General features: G+C 36.9%; 1 long non-coding RNA gene across 2 annotated transcripts in view; it reads right to left on the reverse strand.

Annotated features, from left to right (window-relative positions):
• LOC115305509 overlaps positions 1–16,938 on the reverse strand; it is a 69,316-nt gene that overhangs the window by 7,406 nt on the left and 44,972 nt on the right. The window contains exons 3-5 of one of the 2 annotated variants that reach the window (XR_003914819.1): positions 1,453–1,497; positions 1,168–1,181; positions 1,025–1,071 (exon numbers count right to left, since the gene is read on the reverse strand). This is a non-coding gene — a long non-coding RNA (uncharacterized LOC115305509). Of the gene's footprint in view, positions 1–1,012; positions 1,072–1,167; positions 1,182–1,452; positions 1,498–16,938 lie in introns of both variants that reach the window. The other variant, XR_003914818.1, reaches the window with a different exon arrangement.

Here is a 16,938-nt window from a genome sequence, read left to right on the forward strand (position 1 = left end):
ACACTTGTGGTGAGCACCGCGTAATGTATAAACTTATCGAATCGCCATATTGCACCCCTAAAACTGATGTAACATTGTGTGCCAACTATACTGAAATGAACATTTTCCTCAATAAATCAAATTCTAGGGAATCTAGTAACAGAAAGTAGATCAGTCCAGCAGAAGGTATAGAAGAGAAAGACTCCAGTCGGTCAAGAGTTTGGGTGGTATATGTTCGCTACCTGATTAAGGTAATGGTTGATATATATGCAAAGCTTATCAAAATATGAACTTCAAATATGCACAGTTTCTTTTATGTTGAGTAAACCTCATGAAGGCTTAGCTAGAAGCTGGGATCTTGGAGATCACCTCCAGAGGCCGTGACATGCTCGGTTCTGCGGGGGCGGTATGGTACAGTGCTCGAGAAAATTGGTTTAGATTCTGGATCTACCATTTCTAGTTGTACAAGCTTGAGTTAATGACTTGTCATTCTGTGCTGCAAAGTCCTCACTTATAAAATTCAGATAATAACAGCACCCATCCCATAGAGTTGTTGCAAGGATTGTGTTAATACATGCATATGCTTTAAAACAGTGCCTGTCATAAGCGCCCAAAAACGTTCATTAACTTTGGTAATAGTGATGACAATGCTGTCATCACTAGTTTAACTTTACATGGCTCTTCATTTATTGTTTTGTCAACTTAGGGTTCTTTGAACCATAAGAAAGAGTAAAATAGAATGATAGATTGCCAAATGTATTAACAATCCTTAAAGTCTCTGCATGGATGCTGGGCTTTGACACTCATAATTGCTAATGGGTTATGCCAGAGCTCTTGCAATATTCTCTGCCACCCTGAAATCCAGTGATTTGCTGAAGTGATTAATCCTCATTGCCTGTTGAGAAAATACGGAGGAAATTCTGACACTCTTCATTTTTGTAGAAATGAGAAAAGTGCCAATCATCTATCACCTCCACTAGAAGAAGAGGTGGTATCAATAGATAAGTGCAGTAGAATGAATGATCTGATATACCTGTTCTCTTACGTGGTCGTGCTTAAGTCCCGCCACGTGCATTTTTGTGTAACAGCTCCCTGCAGTAGATATTGAGGACATCCAGAAGTTACTGTTTCACATATGGACAAAAGCTCTGATTTTAGCTATAGTAGAAAGACGATAGTATTGTTTACCTCAGAAGTGAAGCCTAGTGTGGCAGAGCAGAAAGGTAGAAGAAAGCTCTTTTCCATAAATTCTTTCCAGAATAAGGCAGGGCATAAATAAATAGTAAAATTATCTGCCACTGAATGCCAGGAAGCATTGTGGGGATGGTCTTGCTTCTCACTGTGATGGTTTTTTTTCCTTTGACTTCCCTCTTAGATTTTCACATGGATAGCCGAGAAAGAATAGAAGTGTGATTTTTTTATATAGTTCAGAGATGAGAGAAGATTCTGGCTTGGAAGCTGCTTCAACTTTACCTCTACTGTTCTCTCAAGCATACATGGGATTTCCAGTGAGGGGATCTGTATAGAATAAAAAAGAAAGTTGAAGGGTGTCTGGGTGGCTAAGTCGGTTAAGTGTCTGACTTTGGCTCCTGTCATGATTTCCCTGTTCCCTAGTTTGAGCCCCATGTCGGGCTCTGTGCTGACAGCTTGGAGCCAGGAACCTGTTTTATATTCTGTGTCTCCCTCTCTCTCTGCCCCTCCCCTGCTCATGCTCTCTCTTTCTCTCAAAAGTAAATAAACATTAAAAAAAAAACTTTTAAAAAATTTGAATACTAGCTTAGCACAGGAAATGTACACCGACTATAATCTGCTGGTCATACATCTAAGACACGCTCAGTTTATGGAGATTGATGTCCCATGGTAGACAAATTTGACCTAAATTTCATAAGACAGACCAGAAGTCATTTCACAGAAACGAAACACTTGAGAATCCAATCCAACCTGGGTTATAAACATTCCTCTGAAGAAAACACCAGAAGTACAAACTGAAGAGGGGACAAGCTGTCCCAGCTTTGAGCCTTGACAACGGCTAACGGAGGGATCTGAGACAACGTTGCAGGTCTATATCCCTTTGCCAACAGAAGTGCTACTTTAAATATATTCTTTCAAAGGAAGGAAGCCTGTTGTATATTCCAGGGTCCCTTTGCCTTCGGTTTTACTTTGTGCTTTTAAAATGCCTACACTGTTTGGGACGTGAAGTAATAGGTGGTAAGTTAGGTGTGTGTCAGGTATAATGAACCTGTGTCACCACCGCCTTGCTTGTACCTACTACCTGAATTACCAACACTGTGGAGATCAGCAGAATCCCAGAGTCACTGTCATTAGCAGCCATAAAGCTAATGGAGCACATCGCGATTGCTAATAAACAAAGGTGATTCCACCCTTTATTCATTAAATAAGGAAACATTTTTTAAATGAGGTAGAACCAATGCAATCATTGTTTTTATACCATTTGTTCAGCCACGGGGAGACGGAATCTTTCAGGATTTTCAACCTCTATGTCCTTCCTTCACTGTTAGCATGCTGATCCGGCACTAGCAGACCCCACCCCGCTGGACAGTGGAGCACATCATTTTACATTCTGAGGTCCCTGAAATGGTTTTATGAGCCCAATGCATGTCAATGGTGTTGCTTGCATTGTGTTTGAAGCCGCTTCTTCAGGATTTCTATCCAACCAGTATTCACCATCTGACAAACTCAGCTCAACAGAGCGGGTATTACAAGGCAGGGTGAGGCAATCACATCACTAGATAACAACTATGAACGTCTGAACATTCGTTATGTATTATCCACATAATGACACAGGCATGGCAACTTCAAAGGTGCAGGCACCCCCTCTCTTGGGTGCTTCACATAGCTTCAAAATCCATCATATATGTAAGCTCCTGCAGACTGAGATCTACAAGTCTGATTTCTAAATGAAACATTTTTCTGACACTCTGGTGCCATTCAAAGCCTTGAAATTTTTTACCCTGAGGAATTTTATCTTGGAAGAAATGGGGTGATAGAATATTGATGAGGCATAAAAAGGTATCTTCATAGAAGTGAGTTTCCTTCAGAGATATTCCAGACGCACATCAAAAGGAAAGGCCAGGCACCTGTCATTGCCATGGTCAACTCCTAACCATGATTCTTTCAGAGGGGCTGATACCAGATATTCACTGCACTGGTAGATAAACAAAGTTTTCATTCATTCAATTAAGACTTTTATATTATCAAAATAAAAGTGGCCATTGAGAAAAAATTCTCTTTTGCTTTTTCTTGAGTGAAAAATCATCTGTAATACTTCTTCAAAAGTAACTTTTAGAAATACAGGAAAATAGAATAGAAAAATAATTGCCCATAATTTTATTAGCCAAAGAAAATCACTGATGACATTTAAGTATATTTTTCCTAATCTCTCTCTTATGAATTTTTAGAAGGTTAAGATCATACAGCATACACAATTTTGTATCATGCTTTCTTGCACATAATATTATATCATGTGTTTTCCAATATCGTTTAAAAAAATCCTTCAAAAAGACTCCATGTAATCCCATAAATGGATGAATCACAATTCATTAATTACATTCCTGTTGTTGGACATTTAGATTATTTATAATTTCAATTAATAATAATCTTTAGTAAATATATTTAGATATAAAACCATGACAGATTCTCAAATTCTTTCTTATGATACACAGATTTGCAATATTTTAATTAGGGGATTAAAGTTATAATCTTTAAAGCTCTTCATACAATTGATCAAATGCTTTTCAAAAAACTACCTGCAATTAAAACTCTCAAGCTGGATATGATACTAAACATTTCACTTTCCATCATTAGATCAGATCATCTCATATTTTAAAATGTTTGGCAATGTGATGAGTGAAAAGAACATCTATCCAAAATATATCTGTTCTCTTCATGGTACTTGAGAACCATATTATTAAACATATATGAAAGAATAAAGAGCAAAGAGACTAAATATTTTAGAAGAAGAAGGATAACAAAAGGGGAACCCTTTTGTTTGATATCAGTCCTGATTTTGAGGCTCAAGTAATTAATATAATGTGAGGATAGGGCAGAGGTAGACAAATTTCTCAAAGAACATGCCGCCTAAAAATACTCATGAATATGTAGAAATTTGATTCATGATAGAGATACAGGGCAGATCAATGGGAAAATGAGAACTTTTTCAATAAATGGTGAGAGATAAATAATACACATATTTCAAAAATAAAATAAGATCCTATGTCCTCCCAAACACAAAAATCAGTTCCAAATGGATTTAAACAAGTGGCAAATATAAAATTTTGAAACTTTTAGACTTGTTGGTAAATATCTTGTTGACTTAGGAGAGGGAAAAATTTTCAGACAAGACTCAAAAAGCATTAGCTAAATATCAGACCCCCATGAAAAAGAATACATTAAGATTTAAATACATTAAGATTTTTCTGCTCAGTAAGTTTTAATCATGTTACTTTGAGCTAGTAGTTTAACTTCTCTGTGCCTAAGTTGGCTGGTCCATAAAATGGGATAACAATGGTATTTATTTCATTGGGTTATGCTGATAATTGGGAGTTACTTCATGCAATACATTCAGAGTATTTAGTAAGTGATAAATAATTTTTAGCTCATTATTATTGTCATATGGAATGTTTCTATTTTTGGGTATAGTAAAATCAAATTATCTTTATTATTTTACTTGTGATTTTTAAAATAAATTTTAATATTTATTTATTTTAGAGAAAGAGAGACAGAGTGTGAGCAGAGGAGGAGCAAAGAGTGAGGGAGACACAGAATCTGAAGGAGGCAACAGGCTCTGAGCTGTCGGCGCAAAGCCCAACACAGGGCTCAAACTCATGAACTGTGAGATCATGACCTGAGTCCAAGTCCCAAGTTTGTCTGAGCCACCCAGGTGCCCCTCCTTATAATTTTTTTTTTATTAACTTTAAGTTGTCCCCATCTAGTGCCCATCGAGACATAAGACATTTCAGAAAAATTATGCTACATTTTTATATACTGATTGTTATCAATATATTTCACTTTTTCATTATGTAAAATTTTGTTTTAGTGGTTTTAGTGCATGCTCCAAACAGTAGACCTAAATATTTAACTAATTCATTCCCCAGGTATTATTTTTTTTATAATCCTTCCCTCTTTCACTGATATCTGGTATCTACATTATATAATGTTAAATCTTGTTTTTATATTAGTACCACATTAATTTACTCTTTCTTAGCTCTGTATTAACTAGTTGAACATGAGTTCTTTTGACAGTATTAGAAACTGCTTATATCTCTTATATAAATTTTATATGTATGAATTATAATTTTAATTTTTGTGGCTACCTCATTTCTCTAAGCATTGTTTCAAAAACCCACCAAACAAAAGTTTCAGAAGTCATCTATCTGGTCATGTAGTTCTGAAACTAACTTCAATCCACATTAGTTATTCACTTAAAAGCAAACCCGTGTCAGGCCTGAGTCAGGCAATTGTCAAATATCTGTGTGACAAGGGCAGTCTGGACATTTTCTCCAAAAAACTATCTTATTATTTTCCACATGAAAACGAAAGAATTACATGATTGCTAGATGCTGTTTGTAAGATTTAAAATCATAACAAAAGTTCCATATCATGAATATAGAAAACCTTTTATACCTGGTGTTCTTTAGAGTTATGCTCCCCAATAGACCCAAACTGCCTGTTACTTCCTTTCCAGCAATCCATTAGGCAGAACAACGACAGCATACCTAAAATAAATATGCTTGGATATGCTACTTTCTTAAACACTTATTACAAGGTACGACTTATAGTCTGAAGACCTTCAAGAAGTTTTTTGAAATAAATGAGGACAAACATAAAAATTGCTATGCTGTAAAATCCATATAGCTGAGATTTAAAAAAGAGAGAGTGAAAGAAAAAGGCAATACACAGATTAGCCAAAAGTCTTCGGATGGTCTGATTAACAAGCCAACATGTCTGGGAAACATAAAGAAGTGGAGTTATTCTGGGTACCCTGAGGGGTATGCATATGATAGAAGAATGTTCAAAGGCATTAACCCAAAGCAGCCAACCTAGTTCAATGCGTCCTATTTTCCCTCTATTTTTATTAGGTTTGGGTACATCTTGCCTCAGGGAAATGTCATAATCCATTATAAGCACCTAAGTAAAATAAGCACCAAAAAAATGTCATTTACCTGGATTTATTGCAAAATGTCTCCCTGTTACAGGAGACTCAAAATGTAATCATGGCATGTTTTCATAATAGAGCCCTGGAGTAAAAGTGAGGAAATCTGGTATATGGTTCAGCTTCTGTCTCTAACTCCCTGGGCTACTCTGGCCAAGTTATACAACCTCTTTGATTTCATTACCCTCATGCTTAAAATCAAGAGACTAGACTGGCTACCTTACAGGTTGTTAAACATGTGAATTATTCAGAATATTAAATCCTTAAAGAAAACATTGGGTATTGTTACTTCCACCCCCGAAATGTCGGAGTCTACTGTTCAGAGCACCATCAGCATCTTAAGCCACCTTCAGCAATTCAATTTGCTACAACAGAACTATCCATCATTTTAAGTTATTGTGACCTTTGTCAACCCTTTGAAATCAGGGTGGCTTTGGAACTCCTCAATATGCACACTACACAACAATACAACTTGCCTGCCCATGCCACACCTTGAGATACATTCTAGAGCATGGTGAGGAAAACTGGGCGTCTTCTCAAGGGGACCCTAACATCTCTGAGATCCATTAGTAACTTTAGTAGGTTTCTAGAAAAATCTTACTGCACCTTTCATCCATATTAGCTCACATTCTGGGATTAAAACCAAGCAGTTCAAAATCTTAGAAAGCTCCTCCATTTCCATGAATGAGTTGTTTTAAGTCTATGTATTAAATTACTTCACAACAGGTATTTTATTGGATAAGAAAATGCAGATTTGGGTAAGGAGATGCTAATGTTTCTTAGTCTGGGAGAAATAGGTACCTATATGTGAGAGGAGAAAAAGGTCTTAGGTGAGCAGTCAATATCAATCAGGATATTTATCTCTCTTTTTTAAAAATTTTTAATCCTTATTTATTTTTGAGACAGAAGGAGTGCGAGTGGGGGAGGAGCAGAGAGAGAGGGAGACACAGAATCTGAAGCATGCTCCAAGGCTCTGAACTGTCAGCACAGAGCCAGATGCAAGGTTCCAACTCACAAACCATGAGATCATGATCTGAGCTGAAGCTGGATGCTCAACCCACTAAGCCACCCATGTGTCCCACTTTTCCTTTTTTCTATCTCTCTTTTTTTTAATTTTTCAGTCAGGATTTTTAAAGTCCAAGTTTGACTTGGTAGCTTAATTATTCCTGAGTTCTAGTAATTTAGACAACCTGCTGAAATATGTCAAATACCAGTGACAGAGCTGGAGACAAGACCAAGTGTGAGATTTTTAACTAGAAAATAGTCGGACAGTGAAGGCAGAGAACATTTTCTGGAAGAATAAAGAAACAGAAGTGGAACTCTAGACTTTTATTCCTGATGAGGGTATTTTAGACTACAAGTGTAAACAGATGAATTCTCCTCCAAATTCCCCATTGTCTCAACCATTAATTAAAATATCCCATTAACTAATCTCAGGATTCAGAAGCAAAGAGTGGGGAAAAACTAGAGAAAGCTGTGGAAATAAATACTTTCTCATGCACTGGGGCTTTTAAATGCTAAAGAAGCACCTTACGGGTGCCTGCATGGTTCAGTCGGTTAAGCAGCGAACTCATGATTTCAGTTCAGGTCATAATCAAACTGTTCTGAGTTAAAGACCTGCATTGGGCTCTGAGCTCACAGCACAGAGTCTGATTTGGATCCTCTGTCTCCTTCCCTCTGCTCCTTCCTAGTTCACTCTCTCTGCCTCAAAAATAAATAAATGTTAAAAAATTTTTATTCAAGAAATACTTAAAACTCCACAGTCTAGAAGTGAGTAAAACCTCAGGAGCCTCTTAATGTTTTGCCTGGGCTGCTCTTTTGCTAAGCAAGGGAAGGTTTTCTTGCCAGCCATCAAGTGGAAGACCTAAGCTGATTCCAACCTGCTAACTGCTGTTCCACACTGGGCAAAATGACCGCTGAAATTAGAAGCACTCGAAATTTCACAATAAAGGAAATGCTACATAAAGGATTAAGGGTCTCTTTTTTTCAGACTTGGAGCACCTCTTGCTCCTAACCCTTTAATACACAGAATTGCTACTAGTGGAGTTTGAAGTCAACGAAGGTCACCAGATTTTAAAACGTGTGGAATATTGAAAATGCACACCTTCTTGTATTTAGTAATATTTCTTTTTTTTTTCTTATAAAATGATATGGGTCCTTTGCAAAAGTTTTGGAAAATGCAACGATGGAGAAAAAAATGGAATAAAATGATCTAGAACCTCAAGACACAGTGAAAAATTCAACTAATGCAGTATGCATGGTCTCAATGGGAAATATTTAACGTATCCAGTAAGAGTATGTCTAAATAAATGGATTGCTTTTTTAGCAGTACAGATGTTTTCTAGTGGTGGAGAAAGAGTGCAGGGTTTATTATTTTAATAAAAAATATGGGCATTTTTACTAAAATAAAGTTCTCAGCATTTGTGGGAAAAATTTATATTCATAAGTATTCATAAATATATTTTTGACTACAGATATATATACCTTTGATACCAGAGAAAGATTTGCTTTCTTAGTTGGCTATTTGCACAATGTTCTGTGAGATTTCTTTTTACCTAGTTTAGTTTCTGTGGTGCTTGGTGAATGTAATCTGTTACTAGGATACAAGATTTATTCCAATTTCCTTATTCCTTCCATCACCACGAAAATTACACAGTGCCATCTGTTAGCAGAATTACTACAGTGATTATTTGATCTGACCAGTGTGGATAATGACTAAAAGATTAGAGACCTATCACTCTTAAGCCTTTTGATAAAATATCAACCTTTTATGAAAAACAATCCCAACAGATAATGACACATGGAACTGCATCAAAATGAGTTTTAACGGGTTGAAATGTCTTTATTCTTTGTCTTTGTACTTAACAGAAGCAAGTAGGAAAAAATCTTTCTATTATATTATAGACATAATCATAAATTTTCCCTGGGATATTTCCTTAGACTTACTGAGGAGAGAGAATGTGGGCAGGACAGAAAGAGGGCAACAAAAAGAGAGAGTAGTCACATCTGAGAGGTCAGTGATGAACCAGTAACATTATCTTGAGAAGCTGGTTGGTTTTGTAGGATAAGCTAAAAATGGAATCTCTTAATTTTTGAAAGAGCACTGTTTACCCACCCACAGGCACAGATGGATGGGCTCACCTGGGTTAGCTCAGACTCCAGCTGCGATTTTACCACTATGATCTGTTTCCACCCTCAGAAACAGATACCTCTGACACCAAATGTGTGGGGTTTTTCCACACCAACATCGAGTCCCCAACTCTCCAGGCACCATCTGAGTATTCCACCAATTCAATTCAATTCTGACCCTAACTGCCCCCTGCGTTAGCATCAGATCCCCCAGGTTAAAGGTCTTGTCCCACAGGACTGCCCCTCCAGTTTCCCAAGTCTGGGCCTCCTGGCTATAAGGGCAGGGATTCCCATGACCCACTCCTCAGGTTTGAGAATTTACTGGAATGGTCACAGAACTCAGGAAAGCAGCTTGCTTACTGTTACTGGTTTATTATAAAGAACACAACTCGAGAACAATCAAATAGAAGAGACACATCAAGCAAGCTATGGGGGAGGGGCATGGGCATCCCTGCTCTCTCTGGGCACACCACCTTTCCAGCACCTAGATATGCCCACCACCCCGGGAGCTCCCTGAACCCCATCGTTTATGAGGTACCATAATGTAAATGTTGTTGATTAAATCATTGGCATTGTTGATTTATTCAATCTCTAGATCCTCTCTCTTCCCTGTAAGTCAAATGTTAGGCTGACAGTTCCAACTCTCTAATCATATTTTGATCATTCTGGTAACCAGCCCCCCCATCCACAAGCTACCCAGAGGCCCATCAAAACTCACTTCATTAACATAAACTCAGGTATGGTTGAAAGGAGCTTATTATCAGTAACAAAAGACATTCTTCTTACCCCTATCACTCAGAAATTCTACGGGTTTTAGGGGCACCTGGGTGGCTTCATGGGTGAAGCACTCACTCTTGATTTTGGCTCAGGTCATGATCAAAAGGTTTTTGATGGTGGGCTCTACACTAACAGTGAAAAAATGCTGCTTGGGATTCTCTTTTTCTCTCTCTTTCTCTGTCTCTGTCTGTCTCTCTCTCCCCCTTTCTTTCTCTCAAAATAAATAAACATTAAAAAAAAGAAACTCTAAGGGTTTTAGAAGCTCTATGCTAGAAACTCAGGATAAAGACCAAGTATTATTTCTTATTATATCATAATATTACAGATTCTGTCAAGAAAAAGTACAAGACACCAGCCAGGAGCTGGGGAGAGAGCCTAGCAGCTTGGATTTGGGCACAAAGGAAGCTAGAGTGGCCCATACTCATTGGAAGATAGAATTGTCACAGTGACTGTTTGGGATGACCTAAACAGGACTGGGCTTCAGGGCTCTAATGGAGGCTCAGGGTTTTGGGGGTGGGGTGGTCACAGGTTTGTGGAGGTGGGTAGCAATGCTAACTCTCTGAATGCCAGTCTAGGTCAATGTATACTGTGGTTCTTGCTCAGAGGGACTTGTTGCAATGTACATTGGAAGTAAACTTCACAGGGGTAGAGATCTGCTTATTTTTCACTGAAGTATTCTAAGCCACAGGATGCATACACAGTGTTTGATGAGTGAATGAGTGTCCTAAACTCAACTCAAAGGCCAGCTACAGACACAAAAATTCTAATGTTAAAAATTACTAATGCTGGGGCTCCTGGGTGGCTCAGTTGGTTAAGCATCTGACTCTTGATTTCAACTCAGGTCATGATCTCACAGTTTATGAATTCAAGCCTCACATAGGGCTTCATGCTGACAGTGTTGAGCCTGCTTGGGATTCTCTCTCTCTCTCTCTCTCTCTCTCTCTCTCTCTCTCTCTCAATAAATAAATAAATAAATAAATAAACTTGAAAAACTTACTGATACTTTTACTTTATCATTTTATTTAAAAAGAATACATTCAGTATGGAAAATTAGAAAATAGAGATAACTGAAAAGATTTAAAATGAAACCCCATACCAAGAATCTACCTATGCAAACATAACCACTATGGAATTTTTTAATATATATGCATATTGCAATAACTCTTTTTCTGAGTAAAGATATACATTTTTTAAATAAAGATGTGTTATACTGTGTATTGCCATACTATAAAGTGATGGTTTTGCTTGAAAATATATTATCTTAGGCTTACTATGTGAAAATAACATTTATAGTTCTCATACTTATTTAAGAATAAATAGGATTTTATTTTGGGCATATACCAAAATGCATACAGTTCATCCCCTTTTGTTATGTATGTATAGTGGCAGAAACATTACAGTAAAATCTTTATGGAAAAAATATATTTGCAGAGGTTATTTATTTCCCTAAATACATTCTTAAATTTGAAATTAATAAATCCATCAGAATACACATTTTTGAGGCTTTTGATAATATGGTCCAATTGCTTCTTGGAAAGATTGTGTTAGTTTACTGTCCTGCTAACAGTGTGTGATGGTGAATAAATCCTTAGGCACTAGATACAATCTCTTTTCCTGTCAAGTCTATTACTAGAAATGGTGTTTAAACAAAACAAAACCAGTATTAACATGACATCCCATTATTGTTTTTGATTAATGCGTCTTCTTTACTATGGGGATAAATTACAGTTGAAATTTGGGGGCAATCACCCCTCAGATAAGGACTAGAAGCATCCTGGTTCTTTTGATTCACTTTCTTTGATATATCATATTGATTAATTTAAACACCAATTGCATTTGGATCTCATGCGTCCAGGATTTTATCTGAGAGATTACGTACCTTTTTCTAGGGGATATTTACAATGAAATGATCTTATCCATTATGTTAAATTATATGCTTAAATTAAATACTTAACTTTTAGTTAGTAGACTTATTTCTCTGAGTTTCAAGTTTCTCAGAGAAATTCAACTATTATTGTTAAATGATCTGTATACCAATAAAACATACTGCAAGCCCTGTTAAATGTGACAGGCACATAATAAAATTGAAAGACAGAACATCAGAACTGGAAAGCACCTTGGAATTTTTCTAGTCAATAGCTCAGTCATTAAACAAAGGAAACATCAGGCTCAGGAAGTCACACTTCCAAAGACCATGACAGTATTTTATGCAGTCTGCTTGTGTATTTAGGTTAAGATACAGCTAAGGGTTAAAAAATAGCATAATACTTAGGAACATATCCAAAGAATCCTTATTTTTAAAACTGTGTTCCTCAAAATGTAGGCTACATATTACCTGAAACAGATCAAAAGAGATGCTTGTTAAAAGATCAGATTCTTATTTCCACAGTAGGGTCAAATTTGAATCAGGTACAGTCCAGGAATCTACATTATTAACATGCTCATCAAATAATTCTTGGTCAAAATAAAATTTTAAACTTTTTTTCCAGTATAGTTAACATACAGTGTTATGTGAATATCAAGCGTACAACATAGTGATTCAACAATTCAATACTTCACCCAGTTTTGAGAGCCAATGCTTCAGACAAAAGAAAATCATAACTGATAAAGAAGTACTTAGCTCTCTTAGACTTTGGAGACTGTCTGGTTGAAAGATACTCTTTTCTTCCTAAAGGAGAAATAAAAATCCCTAAAGGCACCGGAAGAGACCCCAAGATCAGAGAAGGGTAGGAGAGACACTTGACTGATGCTCTGCTTTCATCCAATAAGCAAAGAGCTGTCATTTGTATTGCATTTCTTCGCTCTGGACTATACTCAGGGAATGGCTATGAGAAGCATATAAAACCACCTATAGAATTTTTCCCTTATGGTCTATGGATCTGAAAAAGATGTATACCAAAGAATGTATTAAACAATGACATACTTTTCCTCAAACGTCAGACGGATAGAAATGTTGATGTATGGAAAAATCAATTGCTGGCCAGGAAATGAGGACAAAGGAACTTTTGTACTTGGCTGATGGAAGTGTTCATTGATTGAACTCACCACAGAGAGCAATTTAGCAGTATCTAGAAAAATGGAATACGTGTTTCCTGTGCGTTGAAAATTTCATGACCAGGTACACTTCTAGGTAAATTCTTCTTCATACACACAAGTAGATGTGACACTAGCTAATGTTGAGTGAGGCACAGTTGTAGTGCTTTACATGTAGATCTTTTAACCAATCACAACAACACAAAAGGTGGGTTTTATTGTAGATGAGTTGCTACAACATCAAGTAGACGCTACAGTCACACATGAGGAGTCAGAATCTCACCCAGGCAGGCTGACTCCAGAGCCCTTGCTCTGAACCTCTAGTCTAGGCTGCCTCCAATGGTATTGTTACTGGTACTGAATTGTGTCCCCTTGCTCACCCCCAAATTTCATATGTTGAAATCTGAACCCCAATACACCTCACAGTGTGACTGTATTTAGTGGTAGGATCTTTAAAGAGATAATTAAGGTTAAATGATGTCATATGAATAGGCACCAATCCAATATCACTGGTATCCTTATAAGAAAAAGAAGACAGGGGGATGCACGTGCACAGAGAAGAGGCCACATGAGGACACAAAGGGAGACTCCAGAAGAAACTAAAGCTGTTGACACTTTGATCTTGAACTTCTAGTCTCTAGAACTGGGAGAAAGTAAATATCTGTTATTTAAGCCATCTGTCTATCGTATTTTGTTTTGGTAACCTTAGCAAACGAATACAGATACTTACAAAGGGACACATAGTCACATTGTTAGTAATGATGAATCATTAAAAACAAACATGGAGTGCCTGGCTGGCTCTGTTGGTAGCACATGCAACTCCTGAACTTGGGGTAATGAGTTTGACCACATTTTGGGTGTAGAGATTTCTTAAAATTATAATAAAATAAAATATTAGAAATTAGCTCAAAAACCATCTCTAGAAGGAGTAAATAAAATGTGGTATACTGATAACAATGGAATACTGAAAGGCTATTAAATAGAATGAAACTGATGTTCATGCATTAATATGGATAGATATTAAGAGCCACATTAAATGAAAAAAAAGGTAAAGAATGACATGTGAAGTATGAAATCATTTGTGTGAATGTAAAATACATGCAAATACAACAGATATATAAATTGATATAAACCCATGATTTGGTTTTTCCATGTTGTGTGGGATTGTCTTTGGGGACAAATGGGAGTTTGAGCTTAACTGGCATATTAAAAATAATATAAAAAGGTCTATAAACATATGTAAATATTAATATTTTCCATTCTGAGCAGTGGTTATATGAGCATTCATTAATTATCCTTTGAGTTTCCCTGTATTTTTTATTTCTCAAAATCAAGATAGTCATAGAAAGAGAAAAAGAATATTCAATTTATGTTAGGTAACAATAGTCCAGAAATTTCCGGGAAAGTATCAAGCATTCAAGCATTGCTTGCTTATTTGTTTTTTGTTTTTGTTTTCTTTTAGCATACCACATAGTTTTTAAACAAATTTATAATATAGTGTTCTGGGAAATAGAACTTTAGGAACATTCTGGTCACCAAGATTTTTCATTCTATTTTTCCTCCATTATTTATATTCACATATTAACCTTAACCTTGTTTGAGAACCATGTTTGTCCTAGACAGTTTCAGAAGGCATAGAACCTTTGTCTTGATATCACATTTGCCAAGGAAGTGGAAAATGAGGAAAGGTTGTGGTGAAGTACAACATTTATTTTCTCATGCGTTAGTCCAAGATTTAGGAAGCGTAATAACTGGGTTAAACAGAGGATGTTTCTTCATATCAAGTTTCTTCCCCTATAGACACACACACTCAATAAGCAAGAGAAACACAACAATCTGGATGTCACCATCTTTTATTGTTGTTATTTTAGAAAGATAGAGAGTGTGCATGCAAGCAGGGGAGGAGTAGAGGGGGAGAGAGAGAGACAGAGAGAGAGACAGAGAGAGGAGAATCTCAAGCAGTCTCCACACTCAGTGCAGAGCCTAATGCAGGGCTCAAACCCACGACCCTGAGATCATGACCTGAGCCAAAATCAAGAGTTGGATGCTTAACTGACTAAGCCACCCAGGTACCCCTGGAATTTGTCATCTTTAATAACACCACTTTTGAAAAGTAGAAATTTTCTTTAATTGAAAAAAAAACCTACAAAATTCTCAAGCCAATTATTACTGGGATCAGTATGTTCTAAGGTCTTCCCACAATGAAAAAAAATTGTTTCTTCACTTATGATTTAACAGAAACTATGGGATCTTGGGAGTAAGTTAGAAATTGCTTCAACTTCTATTGCCAGAACTCACTAACTAGATGACCTGTGACAAGTTACCTCTTCACTCCGCACCTCAGCCTTCTGTCCTAACATACAGGAATGGTAATCTTTATAATTCAGATAAAAGCCTTGTAAGTTAAAGGTTAAGAGTGCAAATCTCTGAAATGTGGCTGACTGCTTGCCAGCTGCGTGACACTGGGACATCCACTCATCATCTCTGTTCTTGACTTTCCCTGGTTTATAGGAAGAGGATTATGGCAGTATCTACCTCAAAGGATTTTGGAGTAGTCAATGAGTTGATAAACATAAGGTGCTCAGAATCATGCCTGGTGCATTCTCTGTCTTCACCAATGCGCTTGCTGCCATGATTGTTGCAACACAGTTATTGCAGGATTAGAAATAATAGATGAGCAATGTGTAGTACTTAATAGAGATTTTATAAGCAATAGCTATTTAGCCCCAACAAAGCTCCAGATTGGACTTGACAACTTGAGAAAGATAGAAAGTTGGCTGTAAAATTAATACAGTCATGAATCAAAAGTCTTGATGAATACTTTCTCCCAAGCTGTAAAGTATGCACTCATCTTTTAATCAGGCTTTTCCAGATGTGTGGCATTAACTCTTCATGTCCCCAAAGTTGCCTTTATGACATGGAAATGACATCAGTCTCTGTTAAAAGAGATTCAAACCCTCCAAATGAAAACGTAATAATCCAAGTATTCCATGTTCAACCCTTTTGGGGATTAGGCTTGAGGTGTTGTGGGTTGCTGCAAGCTGATGAATCTCTTTGAGAAGTAGTAATTTACAATGCTCCGGTGACCTGGCAGGGTTAAGACAGCTTTCAGCAGCCCCTAATTATCTCCTGGAAGTAGTTTGAGCTCTGGGATAACCGGACTTATTGAGAACACACAAAGAGATGAGGGCACTAATTACCCACAAAGGGCATTTTGGCTTCTTGTTGGTGTGGCTGAAATATACACCAGACCTTACCCAGGCATTCACCAGTGTGCCCTGCTGCTCCCAAAATCTATCCCATGATTTAAATGCATGGATCACTGGGAGATTAAAAGAAATCCAGATAGAAACACAGTTGGCAATTTCAGCTTCAAATGAATGAATTTATCTTTCTTCACTCCAACCGGTTGTACACACATTCTACTAGTAACCTAAAAATGACACAGTTAAAATGTTGAAGGCCAGCTTTATCACATAAGGAGAACAGCAAACGGCTGAAACATAGAACCTGCAGCCAAAAAGTCTGCATTTGAATCTGCGTTGGAGTCCCTGGCTGCCTGACCAGGGATGATTTATACAACTTCTTGATTGTTCAGTTTACTTTTTATCAACACAAGGATGGTAAGAGTAGTTTGCTCATGGGATTTTCATAAATCTTCATGACTTCTGACAAACAAGGCGCTTAGAACACTATCTGGCATGAAGTAAATTCCATGTGTGTGTCAGTTCCTGTTTTTACTGTGTAATAGCTAAAACATAAACATGGCATTTTGTGGCTGATACACATCCTTGTCCTATATGTTGCACACTTTTGATTTTATTTTATTTTTTTAATGGACGGCAAAA

This window comes from Suricata suricatta, chromosome 10 (assembly GCF_006229205.1).
Source record: "Suricata suricatta isolate VVHF042 chromosome 10, meerkat_22Aug2017_6uvM2_HiC, whole genome shotgun sequence".
NCBI lineage: Eukaryota > Metazoa > Chordata > Mammalia > Carnivora > Herpestidae > Suricata > Suricata suricatta.